We start from the raw sequence: 22,368 nt of genomic DNA, 5'->3' as shown, positions 1-22,368 counted from the left end.
ATGCATGCATTTAATTATGCATTTAAATCATCTATGTTCTATTTTCTCAGTGGATAGTGCAAAAAGAGGAAAATTTGCTGGTGGAAATTGGTCAAATATAGCTGGAGTCCAACAAAGGAATGACAAGCTGCTGGAGGAGATGAGAAAAATGCAACAGGAACAGCAACTCAAAGAGATCCAGAAGGCAATAGATGTCTAAAAGGCAAATGTGCCTTAAAGGACCACTATAGTGCCAGAAAAACATACTCGTTTTCCTGGCACTATAGTGCCCTGAGGGTGCCCCCACCCTCAGGGACCCTCTCCCGCCGGGCTCTGGGATGAGTAAAGGGTTAAAACTTACCTTTATTCCAGCGCCGGGCGGGGAGCTCTCCTCCTCCTCTCCGCCTCCGATCCTCCCTTTCGGCTGAATGCGCATGCGCGACAAGAGCTGCGCGCGCATTCAGCCGGTCTTATAGGAAAGCATTTAAAATGCTTTCCTATGGACGCTTGCGTGCTCTCACTGTGATTTTCACAGTGAGAATCATGCAAGCGCCTCTAGCGGCTGTCAGTGAGACAGCCACTAGAGGATTTGGAGGCTGGATTAACCCTATTATAAACATAGCAGTTTCTCTGAAACTGCTATGTTTATAAAAAAAAGGGTTAATCCTAGATGGACCTGGCACCCAGACCACTTCATTAAGCTGAAGTGGTCTGGGTGCCTAGAGTGGTCCTTTAACTTGTTGAAAGAAAGTGTGAATGAATAAATAAATTAAGGAAAGCCAACAGCAGATATCAATGAAAAAGAAAGCTGCTGTAAAAAATAATTATGTAGATTCCCAGACAAAGACTCTGCAAATACTGACCAGCCATACAAATGACCCAGTTCCTATTATCCTAGGTATGATTTACCCATTCATAAAAAGAAAAGTTGGTGGAGGCCCTCACCTTGCAACAAACTGGAGAGGCTGCTGTGGTGCCCAGACCAAATAAATAGAGACAAACACACATTTCTATAATGGGAGGGAGAAGGATTTGAGTCAGAAACAATGGGGTATGAGCACATTTGGACAGAATTGAAAGTGGCCTTGACAGAATTCAATTTATGACAGAATTGAAAGTTGCCATGCCACAGGTCTATCCCACAAGGCTATCAGGATAGAGTGTGGGAGGAACATAAAGTCAGCTTCAGTTAGAGTATGCCCACCCACTAATGCTGATTTAAAAATATTTGAGAGGTTCACTGTTAACATAAACATACTAAAAAAAAAAAAAAAACAATAAAACATGAATAGGTAACAATATCTTCCCCAGAGATTATCTGTGGACCTCAGTACTTAATTATCTTACCTGCCAAACCCCATCAAATAAATAGGCAAGGGAATATGCTACATTCCAATCACAAACAGAAGAAGAAAAAAGGAACCTAGTGCTTGTGCTATTTATAAAAGGCCTAAAAAAGAAAAAAACACTGAACAAACACATATGATGCATGATCATATATATAATATATATTTATTTGTAGTTGGGGACATAAGCCGTAATAGTAAGAGAATATATTAATAATTAGAAGTAAGCACGAGTCGGTTGTGGTGTGCCGGAACCGACGTATGGGGTAGACCTGATATAAAAGAGGGCCTATCCATTGCATTGTAATAAAGGGGAGAGGTGGGTGGGATGAACCTAGCGGTGATGGTTCTGTCTTGGAGGGGGCCTGAGTTTTTACAGCAGGGTTACCTCTCCCATAATTACAGGCAACACCTTCATATTTGTAGTCGAGGACATAAGCTGTAATAGTAAGATAATATAATTATAATAAATTAGAAGTAAGCACAAGTCGGTTGTGGTGTGCCGGAACCGACGTATGGGATAGGCCTGAAATAAAAGAGGGCAAAAATTGATGTGTACAGATAACCTTTATTACATACATGTTACAAATCTTAACCTTTAAATTCTAATATCAATTCCTATTCTGGTTGCAGTATATAACTAGTATATGCTGCTGATTTCCAGTGTCCAAGTCTTTTAATTATGTGAGCAGGGACATTTTGGCTTGATGCCACTGAAGCAGCTCCAATTCTGAATGAGTGGCCAGAAAAAGGTGAGTGGTCAAGACTGAGTCTAATGAAAAGAGTTCTGATGTAGAATATGAACTTTGTAGTGGTCAGAGGTTTGCCATGTAACGGTAGTAATGGCGTATTGGGGTTAAGACCGACTAGAACTGAACAGTATGTGTCCAGTAATTTAACAGGACACCATTGATTACTGGTGGGATAATAGCATACTTTAGTAGGAGGGCCTAACTGGTTTGTTTTGGTGTGATCGATGGTAAGTACGTAATAGTCAGTATATTTTTGTAGGCTCATAATTTTCAGGTGCAGGTGGTTAGACGTGATCTTATTGGTAGTGAATTCATTTGTTCGTATAAAGCCATAGAAGGCTAGATAAGCTTTTAATACATTTTTATGAACAGATTCGTGTGCATTTCAAATGGGTTGGTGTGTAGAATTTCTGAAAGTTCACGAAATTTAGGCCTGTCAATTGGAAGTCTGGTAGTGGTAGTGGGTTTGTCTAAGTGTTGTATGCCTTTTAGTATATTCTTAAAGGGATAGGTAGACATGAAAGGGTTTGTGCTAGGTTTGAAAGGGTTTGTGCTATTTTGAAGTCATTATACGTTGCATTTTCAGTTGAATTTGGGGAAACCAATTGAAGCATTCATTGTGTTGAGCTATTTCAATTGCTTTTGTTTGGTGTGTTCACTTCAAGCAGTTGAAAGTCTGTATATTTTGACAATAAACCTGATTTTTAATGTGGGTTAAATATTTATGATTACAACTGAATACCCACACATACACACATGTGGCAGAACCACAACATGCATTCTTGCATAACAATTTTAAGACATCATTCAGTAAATGTATGTTCCTCCTCCAATTAAATTTAAACCCATTTTAAATACACAGTGACCTTATATAGCCTATAAAGGAAAAATAAATTGTTTACTTATAATATCTGTGAAAACTGTGCTACAGCCTCAATTAAATCTCCCTAAAAGCAACAGAGAATAACTCCATGGGCACTTAGCATTGCTTTATTCTTTAAATTGAATTGGGAAACATTATCTAATCCTCAGATTAACACTTGCCCTATGTTCTGTGACAGATGTTTATGAGCCAGTTTTATGTTGTATGGATTTCACCCACCTTCTATTTTGCCCACGGTTTCCCCCACAGCTCACCAACAGTTCTAATGTGACATTACCTTTTTAAGCGACCCTTAATGGATCCATTAACTAAAGGCATTAACTCCACTATCAGTGCATTGAATCCCCCCCTTTGTGACTTTCACATGGACTGTGACTTGGTAAATGTATTTCCATGGAAACACATGTGCAACACAACTATTTACAATATATCAAGAAGTATCTACAAATAGTTAAGGCAACAATTGCAGATATTTACCACGTGATTGTAAGCAGCATACTATATTTGAATATAGCACAGATCAGTGATAGATCTGTAGCTATTGTATATTAGAGCTTTCATAATAACTAAGCAGTATTATTATATTCACCAACTCCACCGTTATTTAAATTATATACATTCAACATGATCATTTTTAATCCCTTACTTTCTGTGTCTGTGACTATGTGTTTTGGTCTCTTTAGTCTTCTTATGTCCTACTTTGTATTTTGATGTTGTATATACACATTATTCATTTATGGGCAAGGCCATCACCATCACTATTGTTTTTTATAGCTAATTAATTTGTCCTTATTTATTTGCAACATTTGTTTACCCATTGGCCACTGAGCAAAGTTGTATACAGGGTTATTTACTAAAATGTGAATTCAAAGTCAATTTCAAATGTAAGTCCAGAGTAGTTTAGCTGAAAGCATTGCTGACCTAAGAATTTTTACTGTTTGACTATTTTGACCTTTAATTTAAAATTCACTTTGAATCCTCACTTTAGTTATTAACCGTCTCAGTACACTGCAATTAGACACGCAGGTCAACCATATCACTGAAACAAATAAAGACATACTGAATTGGATGAACATCATTAGAACATTTTTTTTTTTTTGTAGGACCAATTAAGGATCATGAACACATAAATGGGCTACTATGTGTAAACCTGCAAAACCATAAACCAGGACAGCCACTGATATAACACAAGCACTATAGGTGTTAAAGGGACACTATAGTCACCTGAACAACTTTAGCTTAATGAAGCAGTTTTGGTGTAAAGAACATGCCCCTGCAGCCTCACTGCTCAATCCTCTGCCATTTTGGAGTTAAATCCCTTTGTCTATGAACCCTAGTCACACATCCCTGCATGTGACTTGTACAGCCTTCCATAAACACTTCCTGTAAAGAGAGCCCTATTTAGGCTTTCTTTATTGCAAGTTCTGTTTAATTAGGATTTTCTTATCCCCGGCTATGTTAATAGCTTGCTAGAACCTGCAAGAGCCTCCTATATGTGATTAAAGTTCAATTTAGAGATTGAGATACAATTATTTAAGGTAAATTACAACTGTTTGAAAGTGAAACCAGTTTTTTTTTCATGCAGGCTCTGTCAATCATAGCCAGGGGAGGTGTGGCTAGGGCTGCATAAACAGAAACAAAGTGATTTAACTCCTAAATGACAGTGAATTGAGCAGTGGAATTGCAGGGGAATGATCTATACACTGAAACTGCTTTATTTAGCTAAAGTAATTTAGGTGACTATAGTGTTCCTTTAATGCAAAGCAAAAGGCCCACCACCTCAAACCTATTCTAGAACGTTAGAAACTGCTCTGATGATTTAATAGACACATCTCAGGCCTGTTGCATAGGCAACTTGATTTGATACTAAACACTTTCTTATAGTCAACTGCAGAAATAGACTCTTGCCAAGTGATAGCAAACACAATAACAAAAAAACTGCATTTGAAAGGTAGCACAGCTTGCAAATTTTCTTTTTTGCTCACAAAAGCCAAGTGTGAGTTTCGAGATGCAAAGTCACATTAGTATATCAATGGACAACTCAAAGTAAGAGTGAATATTCATGGTACAATAAAGAACCCTAGCAGAACCTAAGATGTAAAATATTTGTTACGAGTGAATTAAGTGTGGACATTATTACTGAACATGTCCCAGGGATGAAATATGTGCAGTAAGAGTATTACCATATTACTGTGCTCGGGGGAAATGTACTATGAAAATGACATTAGATGCACACAGTGCAATAAAAACATAATCATGCAATGCAGCTCATCACTTACAACATAACTTGGGAGATTTGCTTTTAATATGTATGCCTTCTTTCACTTTTTACATCCTCAATTATATGTTCAATTTTTTTTATGGGCATGTTGTTCTCAGTACATTCACAGCATTGCAATGTTATATTACACTAGTTGAGTTATTGTTTTTACTTTGTTTCCGTGTTTTGTTTCATGTTTTTTTATGCATGCAATTATGAAAGGGAATCTATAGTCACCAGATCAACTATAACTCAATGTAGTTGTTCTGGTAAGTATAGGCAGTCCCTTCTGCCTTTTAGCTGTAAACACTGCAAATACAGTGTTTACATTGTGTAATTGAATTGGCTGAGATCATCAATCCTGCTGATGTCAGCCAAGGAGGTGGATCAGGGCAGGGCCAGCACAACAGGCCCACGTGGTGCTGGAAATAAGGAACGTTTTCTTATATATGTGAGTGCTACTTTATATATATAAATAAATCCTACACAAACAAGGCACGCCAATGTAAATAATGCAATAAAGTAAAGTGGCATTAGATTTATATATAAATCAGATAGGCCAGAAAAAGAGTAAAAAGTGTTTTTTTGTTTGTTTTTTTAGTGTACTTTATCTTACTTTACGGATTCCCTACAAATGCAGAAAAAGTGCCATGATTTAATGTAAATCCCCCCGTTTTCTGATTTCTTTAGTCTGGTGCAGTACCTCACATTACCACTAACGCGCTGCTGCAGGCCACTCCACTGCAGAGTAGAGATTTGACACTGTCCTTGGCTGACCCTACCTTGTTAATAATTCCACTGTTAAGTCTAGCCCTTCCACTTCATCTCTGAATTCAAACACTTTGCTCCAAGTATCCTGCTCTCTGAATCCTTGAGGCCAAAAGGCCAATCATAGAATTCCAAGAGCACTGTCCTGTATCAGTAGTGGAAATACCAGGTTTGCAGCACTCGCTATTATGTCCAGGCTCGGAGTTCCACTTGTCAAGGGGTGCCCTGGGCCAGGGACTGGTTCCTCTTACAAAGAGCTTGTTTAGTATATTGCCAATTCAGCAATATACTAAACAGAAATATGCATGGGAAGAGTTTTTGCTTTGTTGTGTTCGAAATTTATAGTTTTTTGACTTAATCAAAATTTGTCAAATGGAGAATAAAAAAATAAAACAACCTCTAGTGGCCCACTCCACAGCCCAAAAGCACTTCAGTTGCTGAAATGTTTTATCGGTAATGAGTATCCTAGTTTAACCTGAGTTTATAAAAGTGCAGATTTCTATGAGAAACTTCTAAATTAAGAAAATCGAATAGCCAGGGAGTTTTGAGACCTCATTCTGTTAGCTCACAGGAGCTAATGGATGTGGCAGCACACTCTACTTGAACCTCCTCTAACACAGACCTCAGACTACCTCCTCTAGGCCTCAGACCAGAAGTGTGTGTATGCACGAGACAGTGAATGTGCACATGGGCACCAATTCAGATGCTTCTCAATGAGAAACCTCTGATTGGTTATTTCTCTATGAAGAGACCGGAAACAATAAAGGAAGGCTTGCTAAGCCTGCAGTTCATAAGATCTGCAGGCTTTGTAAACTCTTAAGTTATACCCCCCCAAAAAAGATGCATGAAAAAAATCAATGCATGTATTCATTGGGGCTGTATCTACTAAACAGCAATGTATTTATTTTTTTGCCAACTTGGCCAGTGCAGTGTTCCTTTAAACTACTAAAAAAATAAAAAAATAAAAAACACTTTTGATAAGCCTATTTTTTTCTGTCTTTACCACCAGCTATTAGCTCTCTCAAAACACAACGTGAACCAACCCAGACAACACAATGATTCTAGTTCACCGTCTTACACTTAGTGTTCCAGCATCAGAGAATTATGAAACATTGACAGTTTAGTTTGGCAGGCAATTGACAACTGATTGGCTGATTAAAGCACTCTCTAGAACTGCATGATGATTGATCCATAAGTGTGGTCACAGGATTGGACACAAAATGCTCACTGCTACACTATTATTGGCTCCTGATATCGAGTGGACAAATGTAACCAAATGAAAATTCGGAACCGAATAGTATATTCAATCATATTAATTTTCATCCAAAAATGAATGCACATGTTTACCACTGAATAAGTATGTATTTACTGTAAGAAGTGTGGGGGAGTAGGGGGTGCTGCATGATTGTCTTCCTCCTCCTTCATGTGTGAGCATCCTTTGAGGTGCATGATTATGTCATGCTGCTGCTGGCTGGAACACATTGCTACTTCCTCACCTCTTTCTGTGCAGAGGCAACAAGTTGTTGCTGAGCACACACTGTGGTGCAGGAGGTAACTCTTCCTGTTCCTAGGAAGTCCCTCAACCCATGGACAGAGCAAAAGAGCTGACAGCCTTATGAATCAGAGATGCATACATTAGTAAAACTTACACAAAAAATTAAAATTTTACCTCTACTTGTACACATAGGAGGACGTATCTCCAGGGCCGGATTAACATAGGGGCTGATGGAGCTGCAGCTCCAGGCCCAGGCCCATGGAATAGGCCCATTGATTTAAAAAAATATATATATATTTTTTTTTTACATTTTTTTTTTCACACACTACTCTTAGGGATTCCACCTGGCTTTTATTTTATTGGCGCAGCCAGTATTTGAGGCTGCCTGGCTGGTGCCAATATTGCAGTGATACTGGCAATACAAATGCTGGTATTTTTCTCAGTATAAACAAGAGATTATTATGCAATACCAGCACTGGCCAGTAGGGGTCGCTGTGTGTGGAGACAGGCAGGGATAGGAAGTTCCAGCATATCCCTCCCTGCCTATCTATACTCACTGATCTGCAGGGGTGCAGCTACAGAGAGTCCAGATAGCAACTTCCACCCTGCAGAGATAGCCTACAGCTCAGGGAAGTAAGGGATGAGGGGAAAGGCTGCAAGGAGACATACACTGAGACACTAAGGGACATTGGGAGACATTATGACACAGACACATGGGGACACAGTGTCCCCATGTCTCTCAGTGTCCCCATGTCTCTCAGTGTCCCCATGTCTCCCAGCCAGTGTCCCTGGTGTCTCAGTGCCCCCTTGTCTCCCAGTGCCCCCAGCCTGCCAGTGTCTCACTGTCCCCATGTCTCCTAGTGCCTCCATGTCTCCCAGTGCCTCATGTGTCTCAATGTCCCCATGTCTCCAAGCTAGTGTCCCTAGTGTCTGTGGCCCTGGTGTCTCAGTGTCCCCATGTCTCCCAGTGCCCCATGTCTCAATGTCCCCATGTCCCCCAGCCAGTGGCTCTAGTGTCTGTGTCCCTGGTGTCTGTGTCCCCATGTCTTCAAGTGTCCCCTATTTTCCCAGTGTCCCCATGTGTCCCAGCCAGAGTCCCCTAGTCTCCCAGTGTCACTGGTGTCTCCGTGTCCCTAGGTCTCCCCGTCTTCCTAGTGTCCTAGTGACATGGGGACCCTGGGATACATGGGGACACAGGGAGACATGGGGCACTGAGACACTGTGATACATAGGATCACTGGGAGACCTGGGGACACGACACAAGGGGACACTGGGAGACATGGGCACTGAGACACTGATGCATAGGAACACTGAGACCTGGAGTAATCGACACATGGGGGCACTGGGAGATATGGGGGCACTGGTAGGAATCCATGTATACAGCAGAATCAAACTAAGTAGTTTTTTGGTGATTTTACAGCATTTTCTCTTATGTCACTCCTTGTGATTTACATCATGTGATGTCACCCATACATATTTAATTATGCAAATTAGCAAGGCCGGTATTATTTTCCAAGAAAGGTGGCAACCCTAACTACTTTTCACATACTCTTACTTAAGTATGGAAACTTAAGATGGATGTATGGGAACACAACTTGTGTGGACTGGCTGACAATGAATATAGTTAAAGGGACACTATAGTCACCAGAACAACTGAATTTGTTCTGGTGAGTAGAATCATTACTGTCAGGCTTTTTGCTGTAAACACGGTCTTTTCAGAGAAAATGCAGTGTTTACATTACAGCCTAGTGATAACTTCACTGGCCACGCTTCAGATGGCTGTTAGAGATCCTTCCTGGGTCATGGCTGCCTAAAATGCATCCAAACATTCAGTGTCTCCTCCTTCTGCATGCAGACACTGAACTTTCCTCATAGAGATTCATTGATTCAATTCATCTCTATGAGGAGATGCTGATTGGCCAGGGCTTTGTTTGAATCATGCTGGCTCTGCCCCTGATCTGCCTCTTTGTCAGTCTCAGCCAATCCTATGGGGAAGCACTGTGATTGGATCAGGCCACCACTTCTAATGATGTCAGCAGACTGCTTGTTTTTCTGAGTCTAACAGCATGCAGAGTTACAGCTTCAGGCTTGAATACAGTAAGATTTTGCTATATCTATGGAGGCATGAGGGGCCCAGGGGGGCTAGATGGTGGTGTTAACACTATAGGGTCATGAATTCATGTTTGTGTTCCTGACCCTATAGTGATCCTTTAAGGTAATGCTGACTTTGGTCTCTCTAACACTGTGGCATGTTCCCTTTCTTCTACACTCACTACATACAACTTTTCTCTGTCCCAGATATACCAGGAGCTTCTGCCTGCTAGTAAGAAGGTAAGGAGACAAGTGGACCAGCGAGTGCTAGGGGACATGCCTTAGAAAGCGTTGAGCGAGCGCATCATTAGATGCATTTATGCCAAGCTCGGGTGCTGTCTGCATAGTATGCCCTTAGTTGGCCAGCTGCATGATTGGCAGGCAGCCTGACATGCATTCATGCCAGGCTGGCCTTCTAATTCTTTGGGCAGACATGTCCTGTTTTTGGGCATGTTCACCCGTTTTGGCAGGTTAAGTGATTTGTGTCAGTGGCACACCCTTTTACCATGCCCATTGACTTCCTGCTTGCCTGGACACTGCTGTTAGGGGTTATGGATTTACTTCAAAGATGAATACATAAATTAGTGAGAGATTAGCCTAGGGTATGTGTTTTCTTATAGCTGCTGTTTTCTTTCTCTCCAGCACCATCTCCATCAGATACATGATGCTTGGGAGTGTTTTACTGTTTTTGGTCGATATGATTCTGTAATTAGGCCCGTCATAATTGTCAGCACCAGGCCCACTGGGCTCTTAATCTGGCCCTGCGTATCTCGCTCGCCTTTCCTCTCTGTTTCTCTTATTCATTCGCTGTATCTCCCTCCCTGGCTCTTTTCCTCTCTTTCTCTGGCTGTCTCTGGTGCTCCATCTCACTGTCAATCTTTCTGTCTCTCTCACTCCTTCTCTGACCCCCTCTCTTTCTCTGGATTTTCTTCTGTGCATATGCGTATATATCATTTTTTTTTTTTTTTTATTGCTTATATTTTATCATTTTTATTAGTAAAGATTATCATGAAAGTATAACAGCTGACATAAACAATGTTATATCCAAAAGAAGACAAAATAACAACCACATATACACAGTGATGTTACAAGGCTGTGTAAACCATGAACAATGGAATTAACTGGTAATTATTTGCTGTAAGACGTGTCCAACGTAAAATTATCGCCCACAAAGGAATCTTCACATGAAATCCTTTTATATCAGAGAAGGAAAAGCATGGGTGAGAGTAGTTACAGGACAGAAAGAACAATTATATACTATAATTTGTAGTGTAAATTCGGCTGTTAGTATTTACACCACAACTCTAAACAGTGAAGCAAGTCAAGATTTGAGAGAGAAAAAATATATGACATGGAAAAAAATAGTGACGTATTTTATATTGGTTTTCTCAATTTATATTCAAAGAATATGAGGTTACACATTGTAAGGTGAATAGCATTAGTATAATTTGTGTAAACAATAACTGAATGTCTCTGCAAACAAACAATTAATGCCACCCAGAAATTTAGAATGCCACACGTGTATCATTGGACTGAAATAAAATGGTTTGTTCATTGTGTAAGTGATGAGAATTCACAAGTAGATTTCAGATTAAACACTCTCTAGCTCGGATTTTCACCAGTTCCTGATTTAGTACCCTACACAAAGTGCTACTTTATAATTATATTCCAATGTTTATTCAGTGTCCAAGTTATACAAAATACACAACCCCACAGTTTTTTTTTATGAAGCCTTGCCAAACACATTTAAACTCACTATGAGCTCTACATACATATTCCCTTGTGCTGTCCATTAAATATTCAATTGTAATGGACATTATAATAAAGATATATTATTAGCTATGATCTGTAATACAGTTCTTCCTACATCACAGAGACTTCTTTTTTGTCTCTGACATAAAAACTAGAGATAACAACTAATATAAACACAACTGACATCGGCACATTAAGAACCCTGGTGTCTATTCATTAAACAAAACCAATGTGGTGCATTCAGAAATAATTTGCAACCCTTAGACCAAAATATCTGAGCTGCTCTCTAGTCTATATTTGATTATTAGAAGCGGTAACAGCAAGACCATTTGGGATAATAAATGAAGAATTATGAAATCACAAGTTATTAAAAAAAAAAAAAAGTTTTAGCTATTCCTAATGTGGTACTCATTTTAATACAAAAATATATATTTTTAGACAAATGTATTGAATTAATTTTCCCAGTGAAAAGTACGTCTTAGTCTTGGTCTGCCCGCATCAATATTAAAATGCCTAAAGCATTAAGACTGTAACTGGCAAATATCATCAATATCATTTACAATTTAAAGGCATATACACAAGTCTGCCAAGCATGTTATGATCTCAAAAACTGTACTGTAATAATACCCGGATTTTTTCTTTTTTTTTGAGTAGGGGTTGTTATTTTTTTTTTTTTTTACTATGAGCTCTAAGTTCTAAGCATGGGAAACAGGACAACTTTACCACTGGTACTCATATGAATCCATTTCCTCTGTCTTGCTCATGCATCTGACTCTGATTTAAAGTGATACTTTTTATCTTCTTAAGCCTCTGAGGAATTTCATATACTCTGGGTTCTGCAACAAATGCTATTACACATATCAACAGATTTATATACAACTACTAAAAGCCTCGATGAATACATCAGAATGATGGCTTCAATGCAGATAAGAATTAATTTAATTAAATGACCAAGAAATTATAAAGCTTTTGTGTTCTAACCAGGAGTGCAGACGTCATGTTAAACAGTAAAACCTATTTCAGTGACTGCATTTGAAGTTTCACTGAAGTGCTGTTTTATATGGAGGCCACTTCCATATCGCAAGCTACTGAACTTAAGGAATTGATTTGCCTTGAACAAGGCTGGCAGTAAGTCCATTTGGCATGTTTGATCTATTTCAGACACTTTAATTTATATTACCACTGTTAAAAATCTTGATTCACCTTGTAAGGACTGGAATGTTTAATTGATTGTCAACAAAATACAGAAGTGGGCCATATTTAGCTACACATTTATTTAGACAAAATCAATGCCTTCTGACAGCCTTGACTACTTGATGATATCATATTGGTGTTTATGATTTCTGAGCACAAAATCTAATCTTCTTTAATCGTCATCTGCTTTCAAGAAAGGCTGCCGTAAAATGCATGGTTTGCATTCAGATCTGTCCTTAATCTCTTCTTAGTATGCCATGGGTCCCTACCTGTACCTACCTATTCACGGAAGCTAGTTTCTCTTATTATTTTAGAAGCACTCTATAGAAACCACAAATTAACAGACAGGATTTTGTCAAATGGAGAATGTTAATAATGTCCCCTACTCTGATATCTTTCATTACAAATTTTAATAGATACAAAATGATATTCTTCTGTTCTTCAAACTTTTGAATAAGGTTCATTATGCTCTCTCGATTTCCTTCTCATTTCATTTTATGCATAATCAACATTACATAGTTACATAGACTGAAAATAGACTTGCACAAGGAAAAGTTCAGTGTCTCCATGCAGAGGGTGGATACACTGATTGTCAGTGCTGCACAAGGTGCACCAATGCCCAAGGAATCACCTCTAGTAGCCGTCTGAGTGACTGCCACCAGAGGTGTTCCCCGGCAGTAATGTAACACTGCCTTTTCTCTGAAAAAAACGTGTTCACAGCAAAAAGCCTCCAAATTATGCTGTAGTAGGTCTGGTAACTATAGTGCATCTTTAAATGCTGCTATTTTTTTTCTTCTTTTCTGAATATTTCCCTTCAAATATTTTCATTCTAACATGGCAGCAAGTAGAAATAAAACACTTGTTTTAATACTACCCCATACTAAGTACATTTTACTGTGTACACATAGAAGGACACATCTAGGAGTCCTTAAAGTGACACTGTCAATTTTTATTTTATTTTCCTTATGCCTATTGTATCTTAACGACTCCCCCTTGTTCCGTGCCTTTATTTACATGTATTCTTTTTTTCCTTGTACTTGTTCTTAATATCTGGGAGCCTCCATTTTGTTCTCCCCTGTACCGGATATCTGCATGTCTGATGGATTGTGGATACATTAGCTTAATAACTGAAAGGTAAATTTGTTTAAGCTCTGCCAATTTCCAGAGATTATGTGCCCTATAAGAAAAAGTACCAGGATTAGAAAAAGGGGTTAAGGCACTCCAATGTCTTCAGGCACCTTTATTAGAACAAGTTGAACAGTGCAACGTCTTTGTCATTGGGAGTCGAAACGTTGCACTGTTACACTTGTTCTAATAAAGGTGCCTGAAGACATTGGAGTGCCTGGGCCCTTTTTCTAATGCTGGTATTTATCTTCTTGTGCTGCCCCTTGGTTCAGCTATGCACCCTGTCTTAAGTGAATTGAGTGCGGTTCCTTTTCTATTTTTGCTACAACAAAAAAGAAGTCCTTACTTTTTGTATAAAAAAAGTGAATAGAAAAAAATAAAACAAACATACAAATGAACCTGTAAAGTGACAGTGACACTTAAGAACAAGTCTCCATTATGTGTAATGTAGCTCAGAAACATATGTGTGTTAAAGTAAACCACCATGGATAGATTTAAACATGAGTGAGCTGTGACATATGGCTAGTAGATACCTCACATAAAGTTTCTAATGAACTGACATTTTTTTTTTATTGATCCCAGTGTCAGTTTCCTGTTGAAGAAGGGCAAATCTCAAATATCTGGGGAGCCTAATGATACATATCTATGCATTTGATGCTAATTGTCACTTCTGCTAATATTACAAAATTATCGTGAACATCTTACATAGCTAGAAATGTGGACATCTAAGTCCAAAGTACAAGGTTGATGATTATTACATCTTCAAAACTGGTGAACAGTTATTTGACACCTGTGAGATTAATGCCAGCAGTGTTTGCATGAATGACCATGATTTAGAGATTACGAGTATGAAATGCGTGAGCCTCCAGGGCACGTAGTGCTCATCCCCTTCTACTGCCATTACGTGCACACGTTCTGCATTCTTTAATGAACTGAAATAAGGTAATGTTCTCAAGAGTAGCATAACCAGAGCTTTCAAGTTGGCATGCTTGCTTCTGCCAATTGCACAGGGCAACTGTAGAGTGTCTCACATCCTTAACAATTATCAGATGCCTGTGAAACTGATACGGATAACGACCTACAACCAGCTGGATAATTATATTGAAATTAATTAAATTAAACCCGCTACAATTTCACTAAAAACAACGCAATGATAATTTCTTTTATCTACCCAGATATTGTATTGATATCCATTTGTTTTATATAGGATCTATATTTGTAATTTTATTTATATGTTGTGGCTTATCTAAAGAAAAAAAAAGAAAAAAATACATCTGTAATTTTAATTGGCCTAATTAAGTTATTTCTCGATGACCCCTGCTGTAGTCAATTTCATTAAAATTAGCACACTACATTTATTCAAATTGTGATGTTTACACAAGTTCTAGCTTAGTTAATTGCTCCAATCTATCTTAAAATTGTATATTTTTTCCCCATAAGCTAGATATATTAATGGAGTTTTATCAGGGCAAAACAGGTGCTATTTTTGGGTGCAATGTGCTAAATATCGCAATACATTCTATTGGTTCCCCAGAATAGCAGCTGTTTTGCCTTGATAAATATCCCCCATGATCTATTTGCCCTTAGCCTGTCAGATTTCGCAAAAAGAAATGTGATAATCTTTTGTTTTATATGAGGTTTGTTTTTCCTTTTCAATAGAAGTATTAGTTTATTTCTGATGAGTACTAGGCATAAAAGAGTTGACATAAATACGTGGATTAATGTAAGCTTTGAAAAAGTCCTGCTAACTTGCTTACTCTGTGCTCTGCTTTCAAACTAATTAATGTAATTTCCATATAAAACATTGGATTTTCTTTCTTTTACAGACATTTCATCACTTGAACATGCTCCAACTGTGAAGTAAAGAGAATTATGAATGTTAACAAATACTGCACTAGCCACGTCAGTTATTCTTCCTTTTTCAGATTAATGGCTTCTCGTGTTTAAAACAATAAATGGATTATAAATTGAATAGCAAACACAGGTCAATATATATATATATATATATATTATTATGTTATTATTTATATAGTACCAACAAATTCCGCAGCGCTTTACAGTGGGTGGACGAACAGACATGTAGTTGTAACCAGACAAGTTGGACACACAGGAACAGACAGGGTGAGGGCCCTGCTGAATGAGCTTACATGCTACAGGGAGTGGGGTAAAGTTACACAAAAGGTAAGGATAGTATTAGACTAATGACAGTTGCAAGAGAGGAATCAGTTGGGAACTATTAACAGTTTAATTGATACACTTTTATGTAGAAGTGGGTTTTTAATGATTTTTTGAAGGAGTGGAGACTGGGTGAGTATCTAAAGGAGGAGGGAAGTGAGTTCCACAGAAACGGTGCAGCCCTCGAGAAGTCTTGAAGGCGAGCATCAGAGGTTGGAGTACAGACAGAAGTTAGACGTAAGTCTTCAGCAGAACTTAAGGGCCTAGATGGGACATACTTGTATATTAGTAAGGATAGATAGGTGGGAGCAGCATTATGTAGAGATTTGAAAACAAGAACCAGGATTTTAAATTGAGCCCTATATCTTACAGGAAGCCAATATAGGGACTGACAAAAAGGTGAGGCGTGGAAGGTACGGGCAGACAGGGAGATGAGCCTCGCCGCCGCATTCATTATGGACTGTAACGGCACAAGTTGGTAGCACGCAAGACCACTGAGAAGTGGATTACAGTAGTCAAGGTGAGAAAGGACAGTGATATGAACCAGCAACTTAGTCGCATCTGGCGTTAAGTAGGGTTGGATGCGCGCAATGTTTTTGAGATGGGAATTACAGGATTTGGCGATAGACCGAACATGAGGCGTGAAGGAGAAGTCGGAGTCAAAGAGAACACCTAGGCAGCGAGCCTGCATTGTGGAGCTAATGGTAGCACTGTTGACTTGGAGGGAGACAGACACAGGAGTAGCAACACTTGAGGGAGGAAAGACTAGAATTTCAGTTTTGGTCAAGTTGAGTTTAAGGAAGTGGGCAGCCATCCAGATAGAGATAGCACAGAGGCAGTCAGACACACTAGTCAAGGGGGACAGGGAGAGATCAGGAGAGGACAGGTAGATTTGCGTGTCATCCGCATAGAAATGATATTGAAAGCCAAAAGAGCTAATGGGTTTACCAAGGGAGGCAGTAGAGATGGAGAACAGTAGGGGACCAAGGACTGAACCTTGGTGGACACCAACAGAGAGGAGTTGGGGAGAAGAAGCAGAGCCAGAGAAAGAAACACTGAAAGAGCGCTGGGAGAGGTAGGAGGAGCACCAGTAGAGAGCAATATCTTGTAGACCAATATTGAGGAGGATGAGAAGAAGCTGTTGATGATCAACAGTGTCAAAAGCTGCAGACAGGTCAAGGAGAATTAGGATAGAGTAGTGACCATGAGATTTTGCAGTGAGTAGATCATTGGATACTTTGGTCAGTGCCATTTCCACAGAGTGCTTAGCGCGGAAACCAGACTGGAGCGTTAGACTGGATGAAGTCTGGAGGAAGTCTGTCAATCTTGCATACATAACTCTTTCAAGGATCTTGGATGCAAAAGGTAGTAGCAACATATGACGGTAGTTGGATGGGGAGTTAGGGTCAAGGTTGGGCTTCTTTAGAATTGGGGTTACAGTTGTATGTTTGAAGAGCGATGGAAATATGCCAGAGGAGAGAGAGATTGAGAATTTTAGTGAGAGGTGGAGAAAGAGAAGATGACAGAGTATGGATGAGATGCGAGGGAATTGGATCTAGGGAGCAGGTGGTGGGGTGTGAAGACTGGAGCAGAGCAGAAACCTCTTCCACTGTAGTGGGTGCAAATGAACACAGAACAGCAGAGGGAGTGAGGTTAGGGGAAGTATTGTAATGGGAAGAAGAAAGATGAGAGATTTCTTCCCTGATTGTAGAGATCTTGTCAGTTTAGTGAGTTGCAAAGTCTGAGGCGGTCAAGTTAGTAGGTGGAGGAGGAACAATAGGGCAAAGAAGAGAGTTAAATGTATAAAATAGTAATTTGGATTCGTGGGAGAGTGTGGTTATAAGGGTATTGAAGTAATTTAATTTTGCAGAGGAAAGAGTCAAGCTGTATGAGCACAGCATAAATTTATAGTGGAGAAAGTCAGACGCACAGTGAGACTTTTTTTGGAGGTATTGAGTCAGCTTGGTGTGCCAGAGTTGTTGTTGGAGGCACCTGCTGCGTTTAAATGTAGGAGGTGCCATGATGTCTAGTTGACATATATATATATATATATATATATATATATATATATATATATATTTATATTTTAACAATTTAGTACATGCACAATTAAGTAATAAATGCTTTGCTGCACATTTTCATTTGAGGCATATCTAAAACAGCTTACAAAAGCTGCAGATCTGTTGTCTGAAGCCTATGCAATCATTTACCCATTTACCCTGCCCAAACTTTCTGTGGTTGTTCAATCACAGACCTTCCAATGCAGCTCAATGAGTTTAAAGGAACACTGTAGTGTCAGGAATACAAATGTCTACTCCTGATAATACAGTGTTAAAAACTCATTTTAGGTGCCCCTCTCCCACCCCCTCCCCCCTGCACCAGTTAAAACGGAATACAACTTATCTCCACCCCAGCTCCACGTCCTTGGCTGAGATAATAAAAATTCACAATCTCAGCTAATCCAATTCTTTCCCTTGGAGGTTATTGTGCATGCGTGGCAAAACGTTGCACTGCGCCATTTAGAATCACCTCATAAAGATGTATTGAATCAATGCATCTCTATGAGGAGCATTCAACATACTCCCCATAGCATGAAGACACTGAACGTCAGTGTTACACATTGTGCAACATTGACCCAGGAAGCACCTCTAGTGGCCATCTGAATGACTGCCACCAGAGGTGTTTCCATGTAGTAATGTCTCTGAAAAGGTAGTGTTTACATTGAAAAGCCTGCAAGGATAGACTATAGACACCAGAACCACTACATTACTTTAAGGAATATGCTTAACTACTATTAAAAATAATAGAAACTGAGGCACTTCCTGGTTTGGTGAGAGTATACTGCATAAACACTAAACCCTAGAAATGTGCACCAAATGCTGGGATTTCAAATATTTTTGTGCTTTTATTATATTTAATAATTGCATTACATTTTTTGTACATTTTTAATTAATTAGCAATGAATTAACATACTTGGGGTGCCCGTTTAAAAGGTTTTATTGAACTAACATGTTGTCCATGCATACTCTGTGATGTTGTGAACATATTTATTTTTTTTAATTTTAATTTTATATTCGCTACAATTACCAATAATTAGGAGCAATTTTGCAAAAGTGTTTTTTGTTTCCCTCTGTTTTCCCTCTGTGGCACCCAATAGCACCTTCAGTAGATCTAACAAATGTATTGCCTTGACTACTGTAACATTTATTTCTTTTTTTCTGCACACAGTGTCTGGATCATATTTGCATTACAGGATGTTCACCCAAGCTGTATTTTTGGTAGATTAAGAGCAGGGCTGCCCGGGACTCCCAGAGCAGTCCAGGCCCCCCAAGACCGCCAGGCCCATGACAATCGTTATGGTTGTCGTGCCCTGATGGCGGCTCTGATGAAGAGAATTTAAAAGCACTACCTTTTCTACTAATTTCCACAGATGTGATGTAGAGCTTAACCTAGCAAGTATCACCAGATAAATACTTTATGAGGCACGGCAGCACAGGAGCAACATTAAACACTTGGATGTTTTATATACACTCTGAGCTTTACAGAACCCAAAGTACAATTAACTCCTTTTAGCAAATACCACTGTGCTTGTCACTTGTAAGTTTCAGTCATGATAAAAAAATAAAAATTAAACAATTGCCTGCCAATAAGCATTGGATAAAACAATATTCAGATCTTTTAGCAATGATGTTTTTATGGCTTAGGTGAGCCTTCATCTGGAAATACATAATTTATAGTGTAGGAAATAGACATGAAAAAAGCAACACAAAGATTTTGTACAATAATTGCTGGGGATACGAAGTTATTTAGGCACTTTAAAAAGGAATTTAACATTTTCCAGGATTTTTAATACTATGTTTACTTATCCCTATAGTTAATAAATTTGTACTTGTGAATCGCGAAAAATAAAATGAATCACATAAAGTCCGGGCGACAAAATTCAGATATTGTTCACACTCTTTAACAATGTCCGGATTTCGCAATTCAGGAATGCTAACGGACCTGGGTTTTGTCCAGGTTTCGGCTGGACCGAATACCACCGGACGGCTGAAATCTGGACCAAATGTTTCAAATCCGGGACTGGATTTAAAAAAAAAACCTGAGACATTTACAAATAGTTAAAAACGATCAGCAAAGCAGGGATTAATTATTTGGTGAAAAAAGCAGTAGTATACCAGCTAAAATTAATTAATCAATCTGCCAAATTGAAGGGGTTCCAGGTGAACCTCACAGACACCCAAAGTGATAAACCAGAGAAAAAAAAAAAGTGGAAAACACCTTCAAATGAGCATGTAATTAATACAACCTGGAGAATATATCCAGAATAAGAATATTCAATATGGGAATATAATACAATCTAAAATGATAAAAATATATATCATAGCGTAATATTGTTTAGATTAAATGTGAGAGTGTAAAGTTTAGATATTAAACTCACAAACGAAAATGCAAATCAGGCCTCTCACCCCCCTGGGGTATATAAGTATATATCTTGATAGTAGATCAAATAACGAAGTGTGTCTTAAAGAGATGGATAAAAAGAGCCATACATGGTGAAGTATGTATAAAAAAGTACAAAAAATATTTATTGGGAGCACTTACAGACGTAAAATAGTGGTGGGCATATCTCCACTCTCAGTGGAACTGGATGGCAGTGTAGAAATAGGCAGCACAAATCCAATTCAAAGTGGTAGAGAGCAGGAACAATAAATCAGCATACATAAAAAAATAAAATATAAATAAAATAAGCAAGCAATAAAGTCCAATATCCTAATTAATTAATTATTTGGTGGCTGGATTAAAGGACCACTATAGGCACCAAGACAACTTCATTTCAATGAAGTTGTCTTGGTGCCAGGTACCTCTACTTTTTTTTTTTTTTTTTTAAATACACTGCCGTTTCTGAGAAAATGCAGTGTATTTTTTTTCCCCTAATCCCACCTCTAGTGGCTGTCTATGAGACAGCCACTAGAAGGTGCTTCCACAATCCTCACTGTTAGAATCACAGTGAGCTGATGTCAGACGTCCTCTTGGATGTCTAACGCTATTCCCCTGTAATGCAGGCAGGTCAGATGTGAGCGTGCCTGCATTATAGCCTATGCTGAGATGTGAATGCGCCGGAGCGCGTTCACATCTCAGTAATATTCCTCGGAGGCCAGTGTGTGAGAGAGAATCTCTCACTGAAGACAGAGTGCCGAAGAAGAATGAGGAATGGGAGGTGGGCTAAGGGAGGACAGTGGGCGGTGAACTGAGATGTCACTCATTTCGCCGCTCGTGAACGCGCACACCGCGCACATGCATACAATTTCTTCCCATTGAGATTCATTGTAGTCAATGAATCTCAATGAGATTTTCATTGAATGAGCGCTGCGCTGGACGCGCATGCGCTTTTCAGCCGCAATGATTTCCTATGAGAGGAAATTCATTGGCGGACGGCGGAGAAGAGAGTCAGCAGACCCGATGACCGCGCGGGAGGTATAGACGATCGGTGACGTAGCGCTGCAAAGAAGGTTATTAAATGGGTATTTAGAATAGGTTTTAAAAGTTTAAAATGGGGTTCAGAGGGGCACAGAGTAGTCAATTATAGAAAAAGGCTGTTAAATCAGGTAGTTTATGGGCAACTAGAGTGGTCCTTTAAATAACAAAAAAAAATATTAATATAGAAGCATCCTCGTATTGGTAATAAGAAGCCATGTTAATATAAAGTAAGTATTTAACCTTCCAATGTCCCCAACTGTCATGCAGCAGCTGGAGGCATATCTGCTAAACAATTGCTGTTCAGTAGCTACAAAGGCCCCATCCCATGAAATAACATATTCTTGCCCTGTACCCCCACCCATGGGTGGGGGGGTTGTGCTATAGTTAGTTAAGCAATGGGGGGAGAGAACAAGTGGAGTAAATTGTTTTCGTGGCACTATAGATTCCCCTTCGCTTGAGTCCTGCCCCCCGTGGTGCAGAAATGGTTAAAACACCTTCTGTCGCTCCTTCCCCGCAGGCTGATGTGGCCGCTCTTGCATTAGGGATTCCCCCATAGGAAAGCATTATCCAATGTTTTCCTATGGAGATTCGGTTGACACTGGAAGTCCTCATGCATAGCGCATAACAGTACGGAAGTCCCTCTAGTGGTCGTCTAGTACGTATCCTCTAGAGGTGGAGTTAACCCATAAAGGTAATTATTGCAGTTTCTTAAAAGCTGCTATAATTAGTTTTGCAGGATTAAGGGACCGAGGACACAGCATCCAGACCACTTCAATGAGCTGAAGTGGTTTGCGTGCCAATAGTGTCCCTTTAAAAAAAAGAGACTGGCAAAAAAAAATAAAAAATAATACATTCAGGAACTTTTTACTCATTTGGTAACCAGATGCTGTTTCCTTTTTTGTGTTTTTTTTTTTAATTACAGGAATTTTTGCCCTTCCCTTTTTTTAATTAATCTGAATGGTAAAGATTTTCACCATATGAACAACTGGATGAAACGTTCCAACTGTTCATAAAAAAAAATAAAAAAAATTGATTGACGTGGCAATGTCATGAGTGTGCTAATTCTGAAT

The 22,368-nt window shown here is 39.1% G+C and overlaps 1 protein-coding gene across 1 annotated transcript in view; it reads right to left on the bottom strand.

Annotated features, from left to right (window-relative positions):
* Positions 1 to 22,368, bottom strand: part of UNC13C (unc-13 homolog C) — a 507,695-nt gene that overhangs the window by 414,845 nt on the left and 70,482 nt on the right. The gene's annotated exons all lie outside the window — the stretch shown is intronic.

The sequence above is a fragment of the Pelobates fuscus genome, chromosome 3 (genome assembly GCF_036172605.1).
Source record: "Pelobates fuscus isolate aPelFus1 chromosome 3, aPelFus1.pri, whole genome shotgun sequence".
Lineage (NCBI taxonomy): Eukaryota > Metazoa > Chordata > Amphibia > Anura > Pelobatidae > Pelobates > Pelobates fuscus.
Note: the sequence above shows the minus strand (reverse complement) of the source record. Positions and strands in the feature narration are given on the sequence as shown.